The sequence below is a fragment of the Otolemur garnettii genome, unplaced genomic scaffold (genome assembly GCF_000181295.1).
Source record: "Otolemur garnettii isolate 467f Iridium unplaced genomic scaffold, OtoGar3 scaffold00055, whole genome shotgun sequence".
Taxonomy (NCBI): domain Eukaryota; kingdom Metazoa; phylum Chordata; class Mammalia; order Primates; family Galagidae; genus Otolemur; species Otolemur garnettii.
Window position 1 is genome coordinate 9,569,271 of NW_003852450.1, and position 5,799 is coordinate 9,575,069.

Below are 5,799 nucleotides of genomic sequence, written 5' to 3' on the forward strand. Positions count from 1 at the left end.
CCTCCTCACTTCAACAATATTTAGTCCTTACGAGATTGGGGTCCTGAAGCTCTCGTCAGCTTTCTTAGGAGGCTTTTCTAATAGTGTCCCCTGAAAACAAAGTGGCCTTCCTGGCAGTTTTGGGGCCATTCAACTCACCCTGAGGATGGTTGCCCAAGCTCAGCAGGTGCACCAGAGCTGGTGTGCACAAAGACCTGCAGACTGTTCTTCCTGGTGCCTTCCCACAATGGCAGCACTCTGCCTGTAGCCAAGCTATTGGGATTCCACCCCTCCCGGTAGTCAATCTTGGCCTCCACTGTCCAAGTTCACTGGCTTGCTCAATCCCCTCCCAGGCAGTTCCAGCAAGCAGATTAGACCAAAATCAAAAAACTTTAGCTCCTGTCTCCAGTCCTCCAAGGAGGGGCCAGCTGGCCAGCCTCTGCTCATACCCAAGAACTTGCCTTCTGTGTGGTCCTTCTCAGCTCAAGAGCTCCTTGTTGGCTCTCCCACTGCTTTTTATTGTGCCCTGGAGTGATGCCTCTGGGTAGGTTCCCCCAGCCAGAGGTGGCTGGAATCTTCTCTCCCCTGTCTTACTGTGAGTGGTTGGTAAAAAGATGTCTCCAGTCCACCATCTCGCTCCACCCTCTCCTAAAAACTTTATTTTTGGTAGAATATAGACAGTAGATATCCCAAAGAATTGATGCAAGAGGAACAGTAGCAGAAGGATTTCTCTAAAGTGTATCACCTATAGACAAAAAGATGTGGAAAATGTGGCAGAAAAGTAAATATAAGCTTATAATTGCATGTCACTTTAGTAGCAAATATAAATGGAAACAATACAGAGATTAGCAGGGTCCCTTAGCAGGGATGACACACAAATTTGTGAAGCATTTAACATTTGTTTTTCATTTCAAAATAATACTAATTCTAGCATCACTTGTTTGTGGAAATAACGCTGTATTAATATATTCTAGATTTAGACTTTTAGGTTCTTATTTGTATTCTGCATATAGTAACATCATGTATGCATATGATTTAGAAAATGTCAGTATTTTTGTAGAATTGTGTGTGATAAAAGCATAGTACTTAGCATCTGAAAGATGGTGATTATTCTTAACTCTGCCACTTGCTATGTTAGTAAGTTAAGTTTTCTGAATCTCTGTAAAAAAATGAAAATAATAAAGTCAAGCACATATGAGCTTAAGTAAAACTATACATGTTAAAATGTCATAGTGCCTGGAAAATATTAGGTGCTCACTATACTATGGGTTTTGATAATAAAGTTTAAATTGGATAGCTTTGTGTTTCTTGGTAACTGTGAGTTCTTGTTAATGGATCTTAAATAAATTTGTTACAGACAAATTATAATGAGAAAGAATTAGATGATAATTGCTGCTACTATTAAAAATACAATTTTGCATCAGGACAATAATACAATCCGGTGGGGGAGGTAGAGGAAAGAGCTTTGTAGAGGATGCCAAGAGACAAATGACCTCTAACCAAGATGATTTACAGCTGAGGGGTGGACTCTCGGCGACTTGTCCACAGATGCTCCTTATAGAGAAGGAGCCTGTGCCTTCAGCACGTAGTCATTATTAATTACTCCCCTCACCTGTATCATTCCATTTCCATAAAAGGCTGGTGCGGAGGTTGCTCAGGGCCACCCAAAAAGTAAGGGCTAGCCTGCCTTCCACAAGCCTGTACTTCTAATCTGCCTCTCACCTGGTTCCTTCCTGCGCTAACCAAGACCAGGACCATAAGAGCCCGACCATAAGAGCCCGTCTCACATTATTCTTGAATTCTCTACATAGAATGGTTTTGTGTTTCTGGATATGGGGCTTGGCAGAGGCATTGGAGACTATAGTGATGCAAGATGACTCACAGCCTAGGATGTCACCAGGACCTAGTGGAAGTTACAGTCAGACCTCTCAACAAGGTATAATATAGTGGCCAAAAGAAAGCTTAGTCAGCCAGGACATGTCCCTGGCATATCTCCAAGCTGAGAGAGAACAAAATGCCAACAACAAACTCCAGAATTGGGGTCAATAGGACATCTGGTTCAAGGAAGAGATTAAGGAAAGGCATAACATAAATAAGGCATAACATAAATAAGGTTACTCTGCCCCCATAATCAATGCCAAAATATATACATGTGTGCCTCTCCTCCCACACATCCAGAAAGGATTCCAGGGAGAAAATGAGAGTATGGGAGGTAGGAGAAAGGCTTTCTAACAGATGAGAATTTTTATCCAAGGGAGACCAAGTTTTAAATTGGATGAAACGTCTAGTGAACTATTCTGCTGAACAGAAGTTATTGGTGGTGATGTTGGTGGATCTTATGTAGGATAGATCTGATGAAAGGAGAGAATCAGTCTTTTCTAAGACCATAAGTGTTGTAGTGTGAGTTAAATTTGTAGCCATGATACTATTGCAATTGTAAACAGACATAAAAAGTGATGAAAAGCAATAGTGTCTGAGACAGATGTGGATTCAAACTTAGGTGTTTGGCGTATAAGGGTCACGTGTCTGTGGCAAGTTATGCATCCATTCTGAGCTCCACTATGCACACCTGTAGAATAAATTTTTCTGAAAATTATGTTAGCAAATGTTTAGAAAGTGTGAAAAGCTTTTCACACATAATAAACACCTAATAATTGATAGCTAAATTAGGTGCCTATATACTAGACATGATTGGGATTTCAGAAATGTAGATTTAATTTTTGACTTCCACTGTCCTATGATATTTCCCTTTAGGTAGCTCATATAGTCTTTCTGTTGCTTAATAGATATATAATTTTTAATGAGTCAGTTTTCCCACGTGCAAATCTGGATTAATTTTATTTTTACTATTTATTTCTTAGTTTGCTGTGAGAATTAACGGATTCAATAGATTTACCATACTTAGAACAGTGCCTATCAAAAGTGCAAAGGAATCAAAGATCCAAATCCTCCTCTTAACAGTGTTGATTTTTTTTTTATTGATCATGCCTTCAGTACTACATTTGAGAAATCTTTGCTTCACTTGAAGTCATGAAGATTCTCTCCTGTGTTTTCTTCTATAAGTCTATAGTTTTAGGTTTTACATCTAGCTAGATGATCCATTTTGACAGAATATAGTATGAAGTTCAATTGTTTTTTATATTTGATATCCAGTTTTCCCAGCACCATTTGTTAAAAAGATTATACTTTTTCTACTGAATTGCCTTCATGCCTTTATAAAAATCAGATGCCAATGTATATGTGCCTATTTCTGGACTCTTATTCTGTTCCACTGATCTATTTGTGTACCTTGATGATGATGCCACACTGTCTAGATTATGTTGCTTTGTAAGTTGGGAAATCATGTAGTAGTGTTAATCTTCCAAACTTATCTTGCTTTTAACTAAATTGTCTTTGCTATTCTAGGTCCTTTGCATTTTCATACGAACTGTGAAATAATGTTTTAAAAATTTGTACTAAAAATGCTACTGGGATTTAGATCTAGCTTGTGTGGAATCTATAGATCCATGTTGCAAGAATTTATATTGTAAAAAACACTACTGTTAAGAGCCTCCAAAAGGTTTTGCAATATGTCTCATTCCAAAATTTCTGTCTGATGTTTTAAATTATTATTTCAACCTCTTCATTAAATTTCTCTGATACATTTCTGAGTTGCTTTCCTATGTCATCTTGGAGATTAGTGAGTTTTTTTAAATACTGCTAATTTGAATTCTTGGTCAGGGAGCTCACAATTCACCATTTCGTTTGGGTCAATCACTAGATTTTGTGCTTAGTCATTTTGGAAAGCACATAGCCCCGTGTTTTCTGTTGCTTCTTGTGAGCCTACATCTGTCTTTGAATTGAAGAATTAGTTACTTACTCCAGTGTACTCTGTCCAGGTTGTTTCGTTTTTTATTGAGTATACTTAGCAAATCTTCACTGCTTGATTGCTGTCTCCTTTTCATCTCTAGATGACGCCTTAAGTAGGCTCACCTGAGGTCTAAGAAAATGGTCAAAGTACTGCCTGTGCCAAACGGGAGATGTCCCTAAGGGATTATCCCAACAGTGTAGGATAACTTGAAAGTGGCTAGGTTAGTGCCCAAGGGCCCTGCAGAATGTACTTCCTATGTCACTCTTCTTCGTTGGCTGACATACAGAGCCAAGCAAAGATGGTAGTCCCACTGTCCACCTGCCTCTACCTGTCCCCAGGGATATCTCTCCTTTCAGACAGTCACATTGCTACCCAATGGGTTAAGGAGAGTGTAATTCTGCTAAGGAGCCCAAGAAAGTGGGGAAGCTGGTTGATGCATTTCTATTTAACATTTCTTAGTGTAGGAACTGTGCACTGAGGGAATCTTTTTTGCACAGTTGGTGTCTGGGACAGTGGAGGGGAGGAGCCTGCAGACATGGAGGTCTGGTACTTCTACTGTCTTCTTGGGGTTTTTCACTTCTCAGTGGCCCTGGGAACTATCCTATCCTCATACCTGAGGTCAGAGTTGTTACTGGAAAAGATCTTTGTTTTGTATATTTGTTTTTTGCGGGGAGCTAGTGAGAAGGCATCTTGCCCCTATGATGCTATTTTGGCATTGGTAACCCAGGGATTTGTGGCACATAGTCTAGTTGTGTGCTCAACGGAGAAAGGAAAGCAGGGTGATGAACAACTCTTCAGACTCTCACCTGCAGCGTCAGCCCCACTTGGAGCCTGTGGTAACATTCACTAAATCTGGCCATGCAATATTAAGAGCCCTAGATCTCTACTGATTGGTTTCTGGAGCAGTCCTTATCTGTTTTGAATGTACATACATATTCACCAAACAACATTGTTCCTTACCAATAACCCTAGCAAGTGTGTGTATTCTGTTAATCAGGATCTTTCCACAGTTTTCTAATTGTAGTTAGTTTTTGTGTTGGCTCTTTTTCCAAAACTCAGTCTCAGTCAAAGAGGCTGAGTCTCTTACAACATAGCAATCTTTGTCAGTTTCCACATTCCCAAGATGCTGCCTGGGGCCTGGCTTCAAACCAGATGGACCCTCTGTTCTATCCCAAACCATAATGGCACCTTCCAGTGGTCCACTACCTGGATAATGCAATTGCTGCAGCCTGCCTTCCAGAGGCAACTCTTAAGATAACAATACCAGTTAGTGGAATATAGGTATATTTCCACATCTGTGATGGACATTTTAATCTGAACCTCAGGCCTCTTGTCAAAACTAACCCCAAAGGTGATTAGTTCTCTTTTCTGGCTCTTCCCATTCTTTATTGGATAGACTTCAAGTAGTGGGCAACTTTGGCCATTCCCAAGGTCTCTTGAATTCTCTGTTAGCTGGTCTGACCATTTCCATGTCCTTTGAGAGAAAAGTCTTTTGTCCTGCTAGATGACAGACAAGAATGCTTCTTCTCTTCTATCTAGTCCATAGAGGATTTTAACTATTCAATAATAATTATTAATTATTTAAGTGGTCTACTTTTGTATTTTTTACAAACCATTTTATCAAAATATCCTACAATGAAGTTTTATTTAAAATGATGCTATTGTGATTTAAAATTTCACAATATGTATGACAAAAATTTGCCATATATTTTTTAAACTGAAAAGTTTTTCTAAAGAGGTAATTATATTGGGGCAGTGCCTGTGGCTCAAAGGAGTAGGGTGCCGGCCCCATATGCCAGAGGTGGTGGGTTCAAACCCAACCCCAGTCAAAAACTGCTAAAAAAACCAAAAAGCGGTAATTATATTATTTTTATAATAATTTTATGATAATCACCTTCAGCTCTTAATTTGAAGTAAAGCAGAAATTGTACATTGCTTCATATCATTCTAATGATAAGCTGTTATGTAAA

General features: G+C 39.2%; 1 pseudogene; it reads left to right on the plus strand.

The window, feature by feature from the left end:
• Positions 1-785: 785 nt before the first annotated feature.
• Positions 786-881, plus strand: LOC111726171 (annotated as a pseudogene).
• The last annotated feature ends 4,918 nt before the right edge of the window (positions 882-5,799 follow it).